At 39.7% G+C, this 22,136-nt stretch overlaps 1 protein-coding gene and 1 pseudogene across 7 annotated transcripts in view; one reads left to right on the top strand and one right to left on the bottom strand.

Moving 5' to 3' along the window:
- FTO (FTO alpha-ketoglutarate dependent dioxygenase) overlaps positions 1 to 22,136 on the bottom strand; it is a 414,324-nt gene that overhangs the window by 328,619 nt on the left and 63,569 nt on the right. Inside the window, exon 2 of one of the 7 annotated variants that reach the window (XM_070061827.1) lies at positions 3,244 to 3,390. The gene's annotated coding sequence lies outside the window, so the exon portion shown is untranslated. 7 annotated transcript variants of the gene reach the window in all.
- On the top strand, positions 2,899 to 3,360 carry LOC100340746 (small ribosomal subunit protein eS10-like; annotated as a pseudogene).

Raw genomic sequence — 22,136 nt, 5'->3', positions numbered from 1 at the left:
TAGATGCTTTCCCTATGTAATGTTAATTAAACAGAAGTTTGAGATAAGACCATAAATCGTGCGCAAAAAGGCTAAGGCTCTTTGACACCCTGGCCCCAATTTCTCCAAAGAAGTCCATAGCTTAGAGAGCGAACTGGGAGGGCACCAAATTCAAAACACAATAGAGAATTGATCTATTAAAGGAGCTGGGCTGTTAAATTAAAACCGTTTCTGTGTGCCAAGCCGCAACACAAAGGGATCAGTCTTCTTGAACAATAAACACCAGTTAGGAGGAGACTCCAGTTACACAATCTCCTCCTCTTCACCGTAAGGCACTTAGATGGAATTTTTTTTAATAGAAAAGACAAACTCCTGAGTAAATGTAATAATTGTTTCAATGATGTGCCCCAACCACACAAGAAGTTAAAAAAAGAAACTGGAAAATTGGGATTCTTCTATTACATGAGAGTTAATTGCTGCCTCCAGTCCAGGCTATAGCCACACCAGCAGAGGGAGGATGCTATTCGGAGATCTGACAAGGATTCAAGAAGCAGAGAAACTGCCTTCCAAGTATAAATAAATAAGTAAGCAAGCAAACAAACAAACAAATGAAACAATCAAAGGCTTGTAAATGAGGCCAACTGACTGAAAGGAGTTTTCCAAGTTGCTCAAAATAGGTTCCTTTTTAGAGAAAGCTTTCCTTACAAATGTCCCAAAAAGGGGGTCCTACAACAGTAACAGTCACCTCACAAAGAACTGATCACTGCAGGCCCGGTCATTCATTATTTTTCTAACAAGAACAACAACATAAGACCACAATCACACTGATTTAAGCGAAACATTATCACCAAAGGCAGTCCAAAAAAAAAAAAGTCTCTTTTGTGCTTTTCTTAAACTCAAAGAAAAATCAAATCCTAGGAATTCTAACCCTCAGTTAAAAGCAATCCCAGAACAGGAGAGAAATTCTCTACTCTAGATTGCCTCCCTCAGCCTAAGTTCCAGGGTAAAGAGGAAATGAGCCTTGAAGATAGAACCCACAAAACTGCTATTCCACTCTTCAAATTTTTAACTATTCAAATTTTCCTAACTATTCTAACGCCAGAGTTTGGCAAGGGATTAATGTGATCAATAAGATCAATATGATTTTCATAATACTACTATTAGTTGCTCTGCTCAGTGTGTTGATATTTCCTTTGAGGGTTCAAATGAAATTGCAGGTGTCTGGGCACAAATCAAGTCAGGGATGCAAACTTGCAATAATAGTCTATTTTCTTAGTTTTTATTTTTAATTGACAAAAACTGTATATTCTGGGAGCAAGATGTTTTGGTATGATGTATGTGTGCACTGCAGAATGAGCAAACCAAACTAGGTTAACATCAACTCGCACGTTTACATTTTTTTATGGTGAGAATATTTAAAATTTACTCTTGGTAATTTTGAAGCAGACATGGTTGTGAACTATAGTCACCACAGTGTGGAAGAGATCGCAGCAACTCAGTCATCACTGTGTATTTTACCATGCACTCCAGTAAAAAAAAAAAAAGGAAAAGAAAGCTTCCCTTAAGTGTGTCAAAGTAGTAAAGATTATTAGTTTTATTAAAGCTTGAACTTAAGTAGCTGTTCTTTTATTATTCTGTGTGACAAAATTAGAAGTATACATAAAACACTTCTCATTAATACCAAAGTAAAATGGTTGTGTCAAAGAAAAGCCCCATGAAACATCATTTTTACTTGAAAAAATGGCTGATTGACATTTTTCTTGTGAGTGAGACTTGGTATCTGGCAGACTTTTTCTCAAAAATTAATGAAGTCAGCCTGTCACTTCAAGAAAAACAACTGACTATATTGGCTGCCAATGATAAAATTCAAGTTTTCAAGCAAAAATCAGACATTTAAAAAAATTTTTTGCTACCTTGAGAGTGGCAACTCCCCAGTAGTTAAAGATTTCTGTGATACAATCAATAGTGAGAGTGAGTCTTTTTTACAATGTATAATATAATGTATCCGTTTTTCAAAGATATACATAACTTGGTGATCCAATAAATTTCCAAGTGACCAAAATATGTTATGACATGTTTTGCATGACTAAGATACTCATTCAAAGTGTAGAAAATAACAGACTTTAATATAACAGCCTAGGAAAAGTTAATTGATACAGTTTAAGATTCTACATTGCAACTAATCCTTAAGAAACTATTACCTGGCTGATGAAAATGTGATATATATATACTCATATACAACAGAATATTATTAAGCTTTTAAAAAGAAGGCAATCCTGCCTTTTGTGACAACACAACAGATGACTCTAGAGGACACTTTGCTAGTGAGATAAACCGGGCACAGAAAGACAAAAACTGCATGATCTCGATTATATCTGGAATCTAACAAAGTAGAACTCAGTGAAATTGAGAGTAGAATAATGGTTACCGGGGACTAGGGCAGAGGAGATGTGGACACGGCTCAATGCTTGTCAAAGTGGACAAAGTTTCAGTCACCTGGAGTTAGTTCTAGTGGTCTACGACAGTGAATAATAATGCATTGCGAATTTCAAAATTGCTAGATGGGTAGATTTTAAGTGTTCTCACTACAAAAAAATGATAGTATGCAAGTAACGGACATGTTAATTAGATTGATTAAATCACTCTACAATGTCCACATGTATCATAACATTGAGTTTCATCCATATATTTATATATCATGTCAATTAAAAATAATTTTAAAAAGAAATTATTGCTTATTGAAGTTTGATATAACATCAAAGAAGAATATTCCTATTTAGTAGCCGAATAAGAAATTAAAATAGTCCCCTTTTCCATTAGTGTCTGTATGAGGTTGGATTTTGTTCACATACTTCAAGCAAAACAATAAAAGACAATGACACCTTTCCGGCCTCGGCTCCGAACCCTTACAAACGCCGCATGTTGATGCCCAAGAAGAATCGCATTGCCATTTACGAACGCCTCTTCAAGGAGGGGGTGATGGTAGCTAAAAAGGACGTGCATATGCCGAAGCACCCAGAGCTGGCAGACAAGAACGTGTCCAACCTCCACATCATGAAGGCCACACAGTCGCTCAAGTCTTAAGGCTACGTGAAGGAGCAGTTCGCATGGAGACATCCCCGGGACTACCTCCACTTGCCCCATGAGATCGTGCCAGCCACCCTGCGCCGCTGCAGACCTGAGACCGGCAGGCCTAGGCCCATGGGTCTGGAGGGGGAGTGGCTTGCAAGACTCACAAGAGGGGAAGCCGACAAAGACACTTACAGAGGAAGCGCTGTGCCCCCTGGTGCCGACAAGAAGGCCGAGGCTGGGGCTGGGTCAGCAACTGAATTCCAGTGTAGAGGCGGATTTGGTCCTGGACATGGTCAGCTGCCCCAGTAAAGTTGGAGGGGATTATTTGTGTTAAATAAACTTGTAGCCAGAAAAAAAAAAAAAAAAGACAATGACAAAATGCAAAAGTAGGTATAAGAATCCAGCTTCTATTAAAATACACATTAAAGAGATTTGCAGAAAACATAAAACAACGTCACTCGTCTTGCTAACTTTTTATATTGGAGAATAGCCATTTTTCATAGAAAAAATGTTAGTATGTAATGGATTTTTTTCACTATTTTTAAATGAATAAAGTTTTTTGGTTTTTATTTTTCTGCTTTAGTTCCTAATACAGTAAATTCCAGTAGTTTTTTTTTTTTTTTAAGATTTTTGGATTCTAAGACAATTTTTAGGAATATAAAAGTATCCTGATGCCAAAAGTTTGAGAACCTCTGGCCTAAAGCAAATATATGTATATATATAATGGCTGTCTTCTCGCACATAGCCAGCAAAAACAAGAAGAAAGAAGACAAACTGAATTTCTTTGGACTTTATTGTGTAATTTGCTTAAGGCCCATGGGCCTTGGTAATTTGCATGTCTGATTTACTCAGAATCCTTTCTTCCTCCTCCTCTCTGGCAAGAAACCACAGACAAATTCCATTGCTATTTCCCAACCGCAATGAAGCAAACTGCGCTGCAGTGGTATAGACAGGGAGCTCATCCAGCCTGGCAAACAGGGATAAGGAGCTCAACGGCAGGGTCTCCCCTCCCAGGGCCCTTTTCAAATACTAAATCCACAAAACACAGCATTAGTTTGCTCCAAGCAAATAGTTAATTTGTCCTTTCATTAGAAATCAAAAGGGCAAAAATCACACAGCTAAAGTATGGCTTCAGAACCAACACGGACCCCAGCATCCTCTTTCTCCCAAGCATGTGGATGTCTAAGCCTTGAAGAATCAACAAATCAATCAATCCATAACAAATATTTATACTGTCTGCAATGACAAAGAGGATATGCATTCATAAAAAGAAAACTAACAATACAGGTAATAAAATTAAAACGTCTTAGTAAACAGTGCTGTAAGGACTATGCCGAAAGGAGGAAAAAAACCATGTGCCAAAGAGATCGAGGTTATGAAAAGATGAAAGTAAAAAATTAAAAGCTGGTAATAAAGGCAGCAGAGCTAAAAAGTTAGTAAAGGACAAGACACACTCAGATGCTGGTGATTAGATTTTTTTTGGCTAAAATTCAGTTTCGCCAGGGGAAAAATGAAAGATGAGGCTAGAATGATAGATTGTACCTTGATTGTGGAAGATCCTGAAAGTCAAGTTAAGTAACCTGGATTCTATCCTGAATGTAATGAGGAGCCACAAAGGGCTATTGAGAATGGCAGGAACCCAATGGAAGCATGTTTTTGTTTTTGTTGTTCTGTATTTATAGAAAAGTTGAATTAAAAGAAACCAAAACTGGAAGCCAGGAGTCCAAACAAGAGACTACTGAAAAAGCCCAGGCAGACATGAGCTGGATTTGAACAAGGAGATAGCAATGGAAATGAAAAAGAATCAGAGTTACAGAGAGGTGGACAGAGCTGAAATTGAACAGTATGTCAAGACAAGGTGACTGGGAAAGAAGGACCGCACGCAGAAATAAGAAAGTCAATGTCATTAACAACACATCTACTGGGGGACTACTATGGTAGCTATTGTGCTTTTGGAAGTAAAGATGTGTTATCTTAAACACGCTGGGGACAGAGGTTGATAAGGTGGATTGGTACTCAGTGCCCTTCCAATTTATTATTGTGCCACCTATGGTGCAGAGGACAGAAGAATCAAAAGTACACCTGAGCTCCTTGCAAATGGGGTTCTGGATTTGAATACCTCTACCAATTCAACGGCTGCAAGTGAGATTTAGAAGGCAGAAGTAAAATGGAGGTCATCATTTTGCTATTTTTTACTTTTTCTGAGGGCAACACAATGATGGAACCACTAGGGTTTTCTACAGCAACATTCCAGGATCTAGCCATAAACCTGGTAGTTATCAAATGTCAGCTGTAATAGTGGTACCCTGCTAATCCAGCTGCAGCTACAGTTCTGTATTCTTATAAATCAACAGTCCTGCAGTGAAGCCTAGTTAGGAAGTCTGCATTCTATATCAGAGTGCTTGGGTTCAAGTCCCAGTTCCAGCTCCACTAGCTTTCCACAGGTGCAGTGATGTCTCATGTAACTGCGATCTGAGTACCACTTAGAAGGAAGAACTAGATTCCGATTCCGGTTCTGGCTGTTGTATGCATCTGGGGAGTAAACCAGCAGATCTCCTTCCCTCCCTCTCTCTTTCTCTCTCTCTCTGCTCCTCCATCCCCCCATCTCTCTGCTCTCACAGAAATTAATTTTAAAAAGAAAAAGGAAAACAAATGCCAAAGAGGAGGAGGGTGCTTTTAAAAAATCAATGATAGTCGGCCGGCACCGCGGCTCACTAGGCTAATCCTCTGCCTTGCGGCGCCGGCACACTGGGTTCTAGTCCCGGTTGCCCCTTTTCCAGGCCAGCTCTCTGCTGTGGCCAGGGAGTACAGTGGAGGATGGCCCAAGTCCTTGGGCCCTGCACCCCATGGGAGACCAGGAGAAGCACCTGGCTCCTGCCATCGGATCAGCGCAGCGCGCCGGCCGTGGTAGCCATTGGAGGGTGAACCAACGGCAAAGGAAGACCTTTCTCTTGTCTCTCTCTCTCACTGTCCACTCTGCCCGTCCAAAAAAAAAAAAAAAAAAATCAATGATAGCTCCAGCAATGGCTTCCTGAGGGGGACAGGCAGGTAACACTGTTCAGAAGCCCTCCTCTACAGGCTCAGCCTTGAACCCAACATTCTTGGTCCTCCTGAAGACTACACGAACATCTTTCCCTATCTTACGTAGTTCCTATTTCCTGCAACTAAATCTAAACATATAGAATGAGTTTAGGTCAAAACACAACAATCAACTGAAAAGACGGATACATAGTCAAAGATATAGAAGGAGAACTTGGAAACAAAGCCAGGCCAAGGCGTATGAGGACAGGTTGCTGCCTGCACAAATGCAGACGTCTCAGACCATACACTTCTTTAATCCGTTCTCTAAAATTTTTATACCTCATCTTGTTCATCTTGGAATCACGGAAGAAAAATCCCTGGAGTGTTCTTGAGTAAGTACAGCAACTTCTCACATACAGCTAGAGCTTTAAACACAAGGTGGGGGCCTTCAAAAAGTTCGTGGAAATGTCAGTTATGAAAAAAAATCATCATGGAATTCCAAAAACACTGCGTACCCAAACAAACTTTTCCTTAGTTTCATTTTTCCACAAATTTCCTGAGGTCTTCTCATGGAAGTAAAGATATTTGGAAGAGTTCTCATTTCATTTTCACCTGCAGTAGGTGACAAAAGGAATGAGTGGTATAGTCTCGGTTTTGAGAAATGAGAGAACCGGCACTCAGAGAAGAGCAACAGTTTGCCTAAGGCCATAGAGGGTAAGTCCATGCTCCAACCAAAGTATTTCCTGCTTTAAATCTATTTTCCCCTGTTTGGTCTTCTGTCAGTTAATTCTGACTGTGTTCTGAAGTAAATGTTAAAATTGTTGCTGTGGAAATATTAGGAGCCTAAAGAGGGATTGTAAAACCACAAGGAATTAAATGAGGCCTAACTTACAACCATGGAAAAAATAAAAATTCCATGTGTAATTTTGTCCTCCAATTTTAACATAAAATGTGGTGCTTGTGGCGGGCTCACTGTTCCTATGACACGCTTCCAACACATTCAATTCTGAGCAGCAAGTGTCATCCAATTATTCGGGCAGCTATTCATTTATTTTTCTATCATTCTACGAGTTGGAAAATTAACAGTGTTGTGTTTACAAACCATCACTAGGCCCTGACATAAAAGCTCAAAAATGTTTATATTACACACCCCTCTGGTTTGAAGACGCTAGAAGCAAGTTAATATAAACCTATTCTGAACCAATGCGCAGAAAGTAGCCCTGTTAGACAGAGGGTAAGCTTTGACCTTCCCAACTTTTTCCACAGAATGTACAATCCATCACGTACGAAAACACAGTGAAGGTGTGAGGTGTTGGTAAGTACCCCTGTTAGTGAGAAATTCTGCTAATTATTACACCCAATAAGCATAGTTAACAGGCCATAGCCTCAGAGGGGCATGTATCAGGGCATTACATGTCTGCCTAGGGTGGAGAGGAATATATTACACTATGCCCTTTACCAATAAAACAATTTCCCTGACACCTCGAAATCCACTTGTCTGGAGCAAGATAAGAGTGTTCCAGGGCTCGGCTGTGTGCGGAGAACGATGCGTCACTGCCACCTAGTGACTTGCATGTTTTTACTTGTGGAGTTCAAGGCAACTGACGTTATCACTGACCGGAGCTTGGAAGTGGGCAAAGGAAATCCCGGGAGGAAGAGATCACATTTTGAGGGCTCCTCAAGCTTAAGTATTTGTCTTTGAGAACATACATATATTTCTTGTCTTTTCTTCCCACAAATTTCTAACCACAAATTAGGTATGTCTCAACAGGCAGTCCGCACCAGCTGCTTTCCAGATTTTTTTTTTTTTTTTTTTTTTGTCGATAATTGTCTGGCAGAGAGCCCCTTCAAAATTAAATCTTTTTTTTAAATGTTTATTAATTTCCATCTACTTGAAAGGCACAGTGACAGAGAGAGGTGTGTGTAGGGCAGAGAAAGAAAGAGATCTTCTATCTACTGGTTCACTCCCCAAAGCCCACAACAGCCAAAGATGGGCCAGGCGAAAACGAGGAGCCTAGATGGCAGGGGCCCAAGCACTGGAGCCATCACCTGCTGCCTCCCAGGATGCATTTGCAGGAAGCTAGATCAGAAGCAAAGGAGCAGCAGCTCAAACAGGCACTCCAATTTAGGATGCCGGCATCTCAAACAGCAGCTTAACCCTCTGTGCCACAAGGCTTGCCACAAAAATAAATCTTAAGTACATTCCAAGGCAAGAAAAGACAATAAAAGGGTGGTAAATTAAGGCTGAATAGAATTAAAGGCTTTGAATCTGTAAGCCAAAGATGAAAACTGACAAACTTTATGAACCATGTTAGCATAAAGCAAATGGTTAACAAAAAAAAAGTAGGAAAACTTACCAAGCTATAGCAAGAAGTATCTGACCATAAAAGATTATGTAATCTCTGAGAAGTTCAATTCCACCCTTCAAATTCAAAGCAATTTTCCTGTAGAGACTGTTTCCAAGCCACTGATTTCTTATGTAGCATCAGATAGATACTCAGAATATTCCACACAAATACAGTGTATCCCCAAACAGCATCAATGCTGCCACAGAAAACCTCATCTTTCCGTGCTAATAGTCTGACCAAAAGAGATCCAATCTACATGTCTGCAGAAACAGTAATGAACAAAGCAAAATCACTGCCTCGTGGAGTTTACATTCTAATAGATAAGATACACACACACACACACACACACACACACACAAACACACACAGGAAAGAGCACATCAGAGAATGGTTAAATAATACACACAAAAACAAAACCAGATAAAGTAAGCAGAGAACACCAGCACACAGTGAGATGGAAAGTGCTGTTTTAGGGCCATCAGAGAAAGTCTCCTGAGAACACAATATTTATGTAGAGACCTAGGGAAAGCTGGGGAACAAGTATCTAGAGGAAGAACAACCTACAAGAGACAACAGCAAGTACAAAGGTCCTGAGGCAGCAAGCACTTGCCCTGTTTGAGGGACAGGATAACGGCCATTATGGATGGATTAGAAACAAAAAGGATAGAACAGTTAGAGATGATGTAGGGAATAGATCTGGTACAAAGTCAGAAGAGTTATTTTTTTCAATAGCAGATTTATTGACATAAAATTAATATATAATTTTTCCTCTTTAAATGTGCAAGTCAGAGTTCAGTTTTGCAATTACCACCAGTACTCTGAACATTTTCATTGCTCCAAAAAGACATGCTATACCCATTAGCAGTCACTCCCCAGATCTCTTTCCTTAGCTCCTGGCAACCACTGGATTTGCCTGTTCTGCATAAGGAATTGTGGAGTACATGACCTTTTGCCACTGGCTTCTTTGACTTAGCATATGGTTCCAAGGTTCGTCCATCTGACAGCACGTATCAGTGCTTCATCCTTTGTATTGATAAACAATGTTCCATTGCATGGACATACCACCTCTTGATCTGTGCATCAGATGAAGGACATGTGGGCTGTCTCCGTGTTGGGGCTATGATGAATAATGCTTCTGTGGACATTCATGTCTGAGTTTTAGATATACATTTTACTTCTTTCAGGTAACTAAGAGTAGAAGTGCTAGATTTTATGGGAACTCCATGTTCAACACTTGAGAAAACATGAGAAAATTTGAAAAGAAGGACATGATGATTTTTCTTTTATAATATAAAGACTAACTTTGCATACTGTGTAGAGAAATGCAAGGAGAAGAGCAGCAGGGCGACGAGCTTGGAAGAAACTGCAGTGATGCAGGAGAGAGATGCTAGTGGCTTGGAAAAGGACAGAAGATGCAGACGTGGTGAGAAGTGGTTGGATTCTGAAGACAGATGGCAAAGAATCTGCTGATGGAAGAGATGTAGAATAAGAAAGAATCAAAAGATGTCTCTAGGATTCCCGGCCCGAGCAACCTGAAAGATGAAGTGGCTATGTGCTGAGATACAGACGACTACAGGAGAAACAAACACTGTCTCAAAGGACATGTGGATAGTCAGGTCCAAAAGCCAGCAGAATTATATACTCACTTTCCTGACAATGCAAACATTTGTTCCCTCCCCACGCCCATCCTTCTCTGTGAGTTCCCCACATTCCACTTCCAGCGCTCCCTGCAATGCTGCCAGACACCAGTGCTACACTTCTCAATGACAAGTCTCTTTCAAGGAAGTTGCCATCCTAGCCCTAACGTATAACCAAAATCCCTTTAGAGTTGTATTGGACAGGTTGCTCTTATAATCAATAAAGGTGATTCCGAGTAGCAGGACTACAGTTAAATGAGTAAATGAGTAAATGAGAGAGAGAGAGAGAGAGAGAGAGAGAGAGAGAGAGAAAGAGAAAAGAAGAACCAAGAGCTACTGCAACTTAAATAACCCTTGACAAGATCCATCATTAAAAATGGCTTTTCAAACTATGTCTCCCAAACACTCATTCAGAAGTGTCTCACGCTGAGGGGAGGGAACTCAGGAAAAGAAAGCCACAGTCCAAGAGGCCAAGAATGACTCAGAAATAGTGATAATCAGGAAAGACAGAGCAGTGCTCCTCTCTGACATCAGCATCTACCAGACCAAGCACCTGGGCTATTAAATGCTCTGTAATTGGGGCCAGCATTGTGACATAGCTTCCGATGCTGGCATCCTACATGGGTGCTGATTTGAGATCCAGCTGTTCTGCTTCTGATCCAGCTCCTTGCTAATGTGCCTGTAAAAGCTGTTGAAGATGGCCAAGTGTTTGGGCCCCTGCACCAATGTGGGAGACCTGGAAGAAGCTCTTGGCTCCTGGCTTTGGCATGGCCCAGCCCCTACCAATCTGACCATTTGAGAAGTGAACCACCAGATAGAAGAGATCAATCGATCTCTCTCCCTCTCTCTCTCTCTCTCTTTTTCTGTCTCTCCTCTCTAACTCTGCTTTCCAAATAAATAAAAAGGAAATCTTTTTTTAAAAAATGCTCTGCAATTCATTTTGTGGATATCACAGAGGCTAATAATTTATTTAAAAAGGGGGAAAAATAGAACAACAAAAAATGGCAAAAAGACCTTTGGGGCAGATATCCAAGAAGAGAAAGTATTTAGTTACCTTCCTCACACACCTTTTCAAAGCCATCAAAATGTGTTTGCATATACTAAAATCAACAAGACTGTCTTAAGTCCTTTGTAAGCCACCCTGCTACTTTTGAAGGCCCTACTCTCAACATCAAAATAAGCATATTAAATTGTATTCACATTGCACATTAAAAAGCTTCCCTGCAATAAAAAAATGGTTTTCAGTGGGTTTTAATAATTTTATGTTTGAATTTATTTGGCCTTGAGAAACTCATCTATGATTGACTATGACATCTCAGCAAACACCGGGTGTGCTTGGGAATTCTTGGAAATTAGAAAATCTAACTTATAAATTATTTTCAAATGTAATAACATTTTTTGCATATAAAATCTAGCGACTCAGAAAACAGATATAAGGCTTCATTTTATAAACATTTAATCAAACATTTATTCATTTCAATTCTACATACATTTTTATGGACCCCGGAAAAATTCTGTGGCTGAGACTAGAAGCTGCAGCTTCCCTCCTCTTCCTGCGAGTTCTGGCCAATGGAATGTGCACACAGTGCTGAGTGCCACTTCCAGATCTGGCCCATAAAGAACTCCTGGACACACTTCTGCATGCTCTTCTCCCCTTCCCGCTGGCTGCAATGGAGATAACCTAACGTGACCTTCTAGGCCATGGGTTGGAGATGGCAGAGCCTCCTTCTGCTTACATCCTTAAATAAGTGCATGGAGGAAAATGTCCCACCACTCTATTTACCAGATCGTTACTGTTACATAAGAAACCAATATTTATTGTGTTAACAACATTACACAGTGCTTTGATAAGATTTTTGTCACAGCAGTAACCTACCCTAATATAAACCCTTAGAGGTAGACAAAATACCTATAATGTCTCTTAGGGAAATAGCCATGATTAATAGTTTATTAGCCTTCTTTTTTTATTTTTGCAACTGCTAATTATTAATAAAAATAATAGTTAATAGTTATACTACAGTTGCTGAGTCATGAGTCCTGTTCTAAATACTCCAACAATTGATCACCATCAATCAACCTCTAGTGGTGGTTACTATAATTATTCCCACTTGACAGATAATGAAACTGAGGTACATAGAAATTAAACAACCTGTTCAAGTTCACCCAACCAGTAAGTGGCAGATCCAGCAGTCAAGCCCAAGAAGCGTGGCTCTGGCACCCATGCTTTTAATCATCATGCTATAAATGTCTTGAAAAGAGGTGAAATCTTGAATTCCAAAGTGGCTTTCCTTTTTTTCTCTCTCATAAGAAAGCAAGATTAATAGATATAAAAGAATATTCAATAACATTTCCTCAAGTCCGTCACACACATGTTCATTATTAACCTTAGAGAGAACTTGAGATAACTCAGGACAGTTCTGATTTGCTCCTATTTCTAACTTCAAAAAGGTATCCACTGCATATGTGGGTAGTAGATGGGTCCAAAAGTCAATGGAATTATATACTCACTTTCACGAAAATGCAAATGTCTCTGAAAGCAGCTAATAAGTAAATCTGTACTTTTCCAAAGAAGCAAGGATTAACTTCATTGTGGGTTAAATTAGCTGAACATCAGAAAAGGACATCCAAAATAAACAGTCATGTACTGGTGGTAGCCAGGGGTGATGCGACCAAACGCACACTTGCGAAGGAATTCCAAGTGTGGTTGAGAAGGAATGCCGAGTGTGGTCGTGAACATTTTCCTGATTCAAAGTAAACAAAGAAACAAGGCAAGTTTTGACATGGACAAGACATTTGAGATCATAAAAAAGCAGCAGCCTCACCAGAGGGCCACAGAGTCTAGATTAAATGCATATTTCAAATGACTCATAAACCACCCCCAAAATGACTCCATGCTCCTGAGCCAAGCAGAGGCCATTTCTCCACTTACAGGGTGTCCATCCAGCCCACCTAAGTCCTGCTACACAGAGCTGTCCATCAACAGAAATTGCACGAAGCAGGGGATGCCTTTGGCATTATCTTCTCCTCAAATAAGAAACAATTATTTCACCTCCCAACTCAGCCAGAGCTACAACACTCCTCCCCAGCATAGTCTCCCTAAAGGCAGAATTGACCAGCAGTCAGGATTCTGAGTCAGGTGGCACGCACCTCTTCTGTGCCGGGCACTGTACTAGGAATGTTAACATTTACTCTCTCTTTTAACTGCAAAGAATTTAAGACCTGAGTTCTTTCTGGCAGCTAACAAAGACAGGCAGATGTGGAAACGGTCAAAATTCATATGGTTCCTTTTGAGAGTAACCATGTGAAGGATCAAAGGATGTCAGGTACCAAGACCATTTTAGAAAAGACATAAAATAAGCTATGATATTGTAAGTGTGGAAGGAAATCCCAAATGTTGGAGACATCAATCAGTCACTAAGCGTCTACCTAAATATTACACTTTGTGCCCAGGCCTGTGTTGGGAATTGTGGATGACATCAAAGGGGTCTGTACTAACATCACATTAGAGTAGCTACTAATAGCTAATAACATCAATTGGGCATTTACTGTGTGGCAGGCACTTCACTAAGTGCCTGAGGCTATATTAACTCATTTAATCCTCATTTCAACGCTGTGACGAATCCAGCCAGAGCCATCAGACATAGGAGAAAAATACATGAATCTTACTACACAGAAAGTCAAAACATTTTACATGAAATTTTTTAGATGATTTCTGGGAACTCCTTCTATACTTAGGGCAGGGAACAATTTTATCCCACATTATTAACTTGCTCAAGATATCCTCAGAACATGATCTTAGCTTGACTCAAATGTTGCATGCATCATATTACAATAACCACAAGAAATTACTCTGCCTGATGTAACACTAAAATGGAGGAGTCCCATGAGCTTAATAATGGCATGGTTAAAAGAGGCACCTTCCCCCATTTATTTAAAAAAAAAAATCCATAAAATAAGCCTTGCTCCAAGGTAGCACTGAATGAGAGAGAGAGAGAGAGAGAGAGAGAGAGAGAGAGAAAGTCAGCTTATAGCATCTTAATAGGAAGTTCAATAGCACAAGATTCAACCTGAAACCTACTGATCCTGATAAGGAAATAATTTTAAAGTGTCAAAATTAGTCTTTACATTCATAAAGGACGGAAGACTTCTGAGGTCAGATTAAGGTAATAGGCTGGATTGAGCCATCCATCAGGTAAAATAAATGCTCTGGACAGGGCCGAGACTAAACAGGGCCAAGAATTCCTAAGAAAAACACCACTGATGGTCGTGGAGGTCAGCGCAGAGGCCTGGCCCAGTGGGGAGATGCCCTGTGGCTGTAGTCTAGAAGGCTACCCCACAAATTCTCATCAGACGCTTAATCAATACCATGCCTTAGGACCTGAACTGCTATGATACAATCAATATTGCCTTTATTTTAAGTAACAGGAGGAACAATGAGATTATCTTGTTCCTTACAAGTCTGTCATGGAAAATCTGGCTCATGGTGTGTGTCATCTCCTGCTTTTGCCTGGAAGGGATGCATGTGTTGGGCTTGGAGACAAAATGGGAGCAAAACCCAGGGCAGGAAAGGCGAAGGTTGATACTGCAGTTCAGGAAAGCTGAGGCCTCAAAGTTCACCACAGCCTAAGGAACAACAAGGATTCACGAAGACAGCAGTCCCAGGGCTGACCTGCTGCCGGCCACTGACTGCCAAATTCCTTATCTCAGGTCCTGATCTTCACATTCCCTTTCCCATCAGCCTCCTTGGCAGGCCCTGGGATACAAACAGACTGGCCAAAGGACAACACCTTATTTCACCCCAGACCTCCTCAGTCCTCAGTCTTCTAATCTCCGTAAATGTTCATAACCTCACCACTCAAGCTAAGAACCTTGTCACCCTCGGTTCTTGGGTTCTTTCAAACCTCTCTATCCAGCCTACAAGTAACGCCTGCCAGCTCTGCCTCCAAACATGTTCTAAATCCTTCCACCACCTGAGCCAACCCATCAGCACATCTCTCTCCCTTTTTCTCTGTAATCTATCCTGGCCCTCTGATATTCTCCTCACAGCAGTCTGAGTAATCACTGTAAATGGAAATCAGATCAGGTCATTGCACACATACCTTCCTTACCTTAAAACCCTCCACTGGGGGTGAGCATTTGGCTTAGTGGTTAAGATGCCAGCATCCCACACAGGAGGACCTGGGTTCAATTCCCAGCTCTGCTCCTGACGCCGGTTTCCTGCTATGGCAGACACTCACTGATGATGGCTCAAGTGATTGGGACTCTGCCACCCATGTGGGAGACCTGGATGAGTCCCTGGCTCCCAGGTGTAGCCTGTCCCAACTGGAGTTGCTGCAGGCACTTGGGAAATGAGCCTGTCAATGGACCATGTCTCTTTCTTTGTCTCTTCCTCTCAAATGTAAATACATACCTACATGCATACTCCCAATGAGCTTAGGTAACATCAGACCTGGAGTAAAACTTAAATCTTTACCTCTGCCTAAAGGCTCTAGTGTGATCTGGCTTCATTTTTCTCCCTTTGTCTCTCTCCCTAAGTTCTGGCCTCTGACCACCAATACGCCTCCTACATGCAAAGCTTAGCAGCACCTTGGAGCTTTGTCTCTGTGGCAGGAATGAATGTCTTTGTCATCCTTAAGACTTCACATCTACTAAAGTAGTCAGTCCCCTCCAGTCATTACCATACTGCACTATACCACTATGAGACCTGGTGTTATTTACTACCTTAAATATGGTTTGCTTCTTCACTAGCTTGCTGCTGCTAACAGAATGTTAACTTCGATAAGGCAAGGGACTTGGGTCTGTCCTCACTGAATCCTCAGAATATAAGCCTCATTTAAAAATCTACAAGATGAAGACATGGGTAGCACCTCGAAATCTGGTATGGATACCAACCACACTAAAAATATGAGCAATGGAGTCTCCCTTTACCTGTTATGGTCAGAGACAGAATCTGAGGTAAGCCCTTGATTTGCCCTGTATCAGACCAAACATTTCTAACATTTTGCACTTGAAAAGAGTCAGCCGTTCAGGAAGAGGACAGGGAGAAATAAATTCTCAACTTTGCATATGCTCTCAATTCCAATTCTGAAAAGCAAATGGCAGTAGAAATTCAGGTGATATCTCAAATTGCCAGTATCAAATCTGCCTCTATGAGTCAGTAAACTCAGTCCACGTGTCTGTCCACCTACTCTCTCTCTGCATTTCACACACACACACACACACACACACACACCCCACTTCTCACTTTCTCACTTGGTTGTCCACAGGCCTTGAGTGCCCTTCTTCTGGTTCACTGACTCATTCCCGCCATCAATCAAGAGCTTCTAAAAGTCTCACCTCCTGAAAAAAGTCTTTTTGGTTTAACTGAAGAGGAAGGGAAAGGAGCTAATACTTACTGAGTGCCTTCCACACGCTGGGTACTGTACTGAATGCTTAGAACACAGAGAAGTAAATTATCACTATTCCCACTTTCGGAGATAAGAAAATTGACTCTTAGGTCCATGACTTGCGAGAAGTCAAATAAGTGGCAGATACAGGATTTAAATCCACATCACTCAAACTTTAAAATCCCAGTTCTTTCAGGGCATCCTTTTGGCAACAAAAATAATAAATGCACAAAAACAATATTGCTTTTGCTGTTTCATTTTGACAAATCCTTTCGCAAGTAGCTGTGTATCACAATTCACTGATCCTAGGGCCTCAGACTACCAACTTCTTTGTGTGCAATGGGTTCTTGCATTACAAAGAGGAAAGCTCTTTCAAAGAGCCCTTACTTAAGATCTATGAACAAAATCATACAAGAGCAACAGAGAATCTCACCAAAGTTTCCCTTCCGATGTTACTCATACTCCCTTGACTTTAAAAGCAACGGAAACTTGCCCACTGAGGTCAATGTGATCCTGGAGACAAACAGCCTAGCTCAGCACAATGCCTAGCAAACATCCAGGGCAGGGACAGCAATGCCTAGGGTCACTCTGAGCTTCCTTATTACAACATGATTCAATTCTTCTTAAATAGCTAAAAACCAAAAACTAGAACTGAAACATTAAAATGTCTCCCGAATAGTCTTAGGGGTTTTTAGATAAGGCTGGAGTGAAATGAAATTCAATAAGGCAAATTATTGGTCAACTCTTACTCATCACTAACAATAGCTACTTTTAGTAATATTAATAATACCACAAAATCATATAAGGCTTATCATAAGTTTTATAACACTGGGCAGAGGGACAAGACAAATCTCTCTGGCGCATTTGTTTTAGCCCTTTTTCTATACGGAAGATATCAGAAATTCTCTACATATATTAGCTCAGATAAATAGCTTACACACCTGTCCTGAGTAATCCAGGCATTCCATCACGTGCCTGCATTATTTTTTGTTGTGCTGCATTTTTTCTGTGCTGCATTATTCCTAAAGAAATTCACCACAAGCCAATTTAAAGTAGCATTTCGGGAAAACACGAAGTGCATGTTCTGTTTGAAAGTGAGATCATATTAGGATATTCAGTTCTTTGCTATTTAAGTGTTTTTACATAAAGTAAAATGATAACTTTTAAAGCATGTTAAATCATGAGATGCTGATTAAATTAAAACTTTAAGCTTGTGGCTCCAAGAAAGCATTTCAGAGACTTTTAGTTTCTTTTAAAGACCGATTGAAACTTGACTCCTAGTAAAGCTACTGACTACAAAAGGAATCCTGCTTTTGTACTGTAGATATTTTTGCAAACAATAAAATATCTACAAATAAATGTTCTTCACTCCCTTTTATATTTTCCTTTTCCTTTCTTTTTCTCTCTCATATTTTTTTTTCTTTCTCTCCATTTTGCTTTTAAGATCATAGAGTGGGGAATTGTACAGCATCAGGTTCAACTCAAAACGATAAAAACCCACACATCCTCCTCCCTACCATAGCATGTGCTAGGCGTGTAAATATTTCATGGTATTACCATCATTCACTCGGTGCTTATATTGTCTGATCAAGCCTCTATTTCTGTCTGTTAGATACTCTGGAGGATAGCGTTTTTTCATGTCTGCTGCTCAGTCACATAAAGCCTTTGCTTCTCAAAGGTTCTTCAAAGTTCAATAATTTATTAAACACTGTGCTGGGGTCGGCAGGCACTCACAGAAATGCATAACCACAGAATATGTGCAACTATTAAAGAGTTTCTTTAATAAAAAGGCGGACTTTAGAGAAAATGACAGCATTGTTACTTATACAAGGGAGGCATACTTGGAACAATTGTAGGTATCCTGTGCTAAAAGGCAGTAGCTTAAAATAGACAGGAGTGCCTGCTAACAGGCAAGTCATTAAGCAAACCCACTGTGAAGTAGGCCGCCAACAGAAGTCTAAAATCAGAGCTCAAGTCCCAGATTCCCCCCGCCCCCCATAATGACTAGTCAGGTCTCTATCCCCCATCTTTCTAAACACAACAGAAAATTTGCAATTTAAAAAAAATACTTTTGAAGCTGGAGACCAATGATATTTAACTTATCAATATGACCCCCAAATCTTACTCATTATATACTTACTTTTTGCCTACTAATCTCTAAGTAATAGGCCGAGAGACACTGAAACAGAATCACATACAACATATATAAAACAAAGTAATAAAAATTTGAGGCATATACTCTAATTAGCAAGTATTTATTGGACTCAGATCCAGCAGGAGCCAGAGGGAATACAGGAGCAGAGTAAGATATCACCCAGTACTCACGGGTGCTATGTAATCTGTAATCTAGGTGGGTAACAAAGTGCACATCAAATGCTTAGAGTAAGACCTGAAACAGCATAGAATCCACCACCAAATTCAGCGGAAGTCTTTCAGGGCCACACAATTTCACTAAAGGTAAAAACAAACCAATCTGAGTGGCACTCACCAAGGAAGACTTCAGGAAGGCAGAAATTATTTTCTACATGTTAAACTATTTTCTTGGTTTAATTTGATTTCCAAGAAAATCTTAGGAAAAGAAACTGATGTCCAAATTAATGATGAAGACAACAAACGGACTTCCATTTAAACACTGTGGATTCAAAACATGCATTTGACTCCTCAAAATCTTACTGAAATGCTTGTAAAGAAATGAGGAAAAAAAACAATAAAAATTTCCAAGGACAAAGAAAATGGGACAAAAGATATTAGCAAATGAAAGATGCCAACTCCATGTTTGTTAATGGTAACTAATGTAACAGAGCAGAAAGGTAAGGCAAGGACTCATGGAGAAAAGGGGAAGGCCAGTAAGAACTGAGCTCATTCACACCACCAACTTGAGAGAGGCTCAGGAAGTACAAGGACCAGGGCTTCTTACAGGTGCACCTTGAGAAGTACAGCTGATCACAGGAAGACAAGCTGGAAGTCTATAAGGAGAGGTTAGACCCGGATGATACCTTCTTTTGATCCCAAAGCCAGATAACCACAACATTAGTAACCAAGCAAAAAATGAGCTTAATTGTCTGGTGCTGTTGACCCAGAGGACCCTGGACCTCAGGGTATACAGCCTAGTGAAAGCAAAGATGAGTGCTGCATGTCAGCCTTTTCCTCTGTGGTTCTGAAAAGCCATAATGAAATGTGTCTCAATGGGGTCATTTTTTCATGCCTTATGTTGGGGACTCAGTGGACCCTTTTAATCTGGGAAGTCATGTCTTTCATGTCAAGAAAATGATCTTGTATTATATCTTTGATTAAATTCTTCCTTTCGAATATTCTGATTGTCATTCTGTAACTCCTACAGTTAAATACTGGAACCCTTGGACAGACCCTGTAATTTCATCTTTTCTCTCTTCCTTTTGATTGCTTTGTCTTTTTTTGTTCTACTTTTTGGGAAAATGTCAATTTAATTTTCTAATCCTTTTATTAAAATCTTTATTTCTGTTACCATTTTTCATTTTGGGGAGCTCTTTCTGGCTCTGTAAATGTTCCCTTTTTAAATATTCTATAATGGAAAATTTCAAAGACACAAAAGTCGAGAAAATTGCATTTAAAAACCCCCATGGGGGTAGGTATTTATTGAAGTGGTTAAAATAGCTCTTGGGATACTGGCATCCCATATCAAAGTGCATGGGTTTGGGTCCAGGCTCTGCTTCTGATCTGGCTTCCTGCTAATGGACACCCTGAGAGGCAGCAGGTGATGGCTCAAGTACTTGGTTCCTGCTACCCACACGAGAGACCCAGATTCTGTTCCAGGATTTTGGTTTTGGCTTGTCCCAGCCCTGGCTGTTGTGGGTATTTGAGGAGTGAAACAGTAAATGTAAGATCTCAATATCTTTCTCTTTCTTTCTTTGTCTCTCTCTCTTTCAAATAAAAAAAAAAAGTTATATAATGTATTCATTATATAACATATATAAAGTATATAATGTATTCATTATATAACTTCAGCAATTATTAGCATTTTGCCAGTGTTATTTCATTTCTTCCCTATCCTACATTTTCTTCTAGATTATCTCAAAGCAAATCCCAAATATTTCACTTGTATTTCTTTGGTATGTATCTCTAATACATAAGAATGACATTTTTAAAAGAAAATATTACAATACATGATCATTAACTAAAAGTAACGTTATGTTCCTTTTCATTAACATCTTGTTCCTGTCTTATGTATATAATACATATACATATACATAAAATATCTTCTTTTCTAAAAAATTTTTTAGATTTATTTGAAAATCAGAGTTACAGAGAGTGAGGAAGAGAGAAGCACTCCTCAGTGTTTGACGATCCTTGTCTATGAGTTCATAATTTCAAGTGAAGTAATACAAAATGAACTGAAGGTTGAATGTGTAGAAGTTTAGTCAGTCAACTGATGGGCCTCAATCCTAGCCTTTTCTTTAGATACTCCCAAATATCACCCTATCTGTTTCCACTGGGCTGGTCAGCCTTTCTGAACAGCAATCCTCAGCTTCTATGGCTATAATGTGTACATAATCTCTCCAAAAAACAGAGGACACAAAAGACAGAATCCCCTTCCCATTCCTTCCAGCCTGCAGATGAGGTACAGTAAAACCATACAGGCTTTAAATTTCAATTAGTAGACAACACTTTACAATAAGAAGTTTTCAAATAAAACTCCACATTCTCAGATTCTTTTGAAAACTCTAAATGCCTGCAACACTGGGTCCACATTCATGCATGGAGCCTGGGTCCCTTCAGGCAGTGTATGTACTTCTTAGTTCACCACTGAGAGTATGAGTTGCTGCCGGCTCCCCTAAACTGAGACAGTTTCAGCTTTCATCAATCTTCTCACATCTATCTGATAGGCAGGCTTAGTTTAAAGATTCTTGTTGTGTAAAAAGTTACAACTATATGAAAGGAAAATGCATTCGTAAAATATGCCATGATTAATTTTATTTTTTTTATCCTGGGGAAAGGTTGAATAATACAAAAAAATAGTAAGATAAGGCAAAATACACCCCAGTACGCTGCTACAACAAACAAGTGAAACCTTGTGCATTTCATACCCCTGAAAATAAGTAGCACTCCATAATGGAATACCCTCACCAAAAGCATCTCTTCTCAAAGGGTCACTTGTCAGACTTCAGTTGCATATGATGGAGCGAAAACAAACAAGAGGAATTGAGATTTGTCCTTTATATCTTTTCAGAGAAGGAAAGATACCAACAATGCTTTCCCTCCACCACAGGACAGGTGCATCATAATTCTATTCACAGGGATAGAGATGGAGCAAATTCTGAATTCTTAAGACTTAACAAAAGCCCCAAAGGAACGTTTCTTAAATAATATACTTGGGTAATTATATATAGAGATATATACGCCAGGCTTAGCAAGGAAAATTTCCAAACACTTCCAAAGATTGTTTAGATGTGTTTAAATTATTTTTCCAAACACAAAATAATCAGCTATTAAAAACATCCAGTGACATTCAGGTGATCTACTGTATGACATGATGACTATAGATAACAACAATGTATGGTGTGTTTGCAAATTGCTACGAGAGATTTTTAAGTATTCTTGTCAACAAAAGAAAAACAGTAATTATTTCAGGTAATAAATTAGTTTGATTTAGCCAATCTACAACATACAACATGTCAAAACATCGTGTTGTACATCACAAATATATTTGTATACTA

Source organism: Oryctolagus cuniculus, chromosome 18 (assembly GCF_964237555.1).
Source record: "Oryctolagus cuniculus chromosome 18, mOryCun1.1, whole genome shotgun sequence".
In the NCBI taxonomy this organism is placed as follows: domain Eukaryota; kingdom Metazoa; phylum Chordata; class Mammalia; order Lagomorpha; family Leporidae; genus Oryctolagus; species Oryctolagus cuniculus.
Note: the sequence above shows the minus strand (reverse complement) of the source record. Positions and strands in the feature narration are given on the sequence as shown.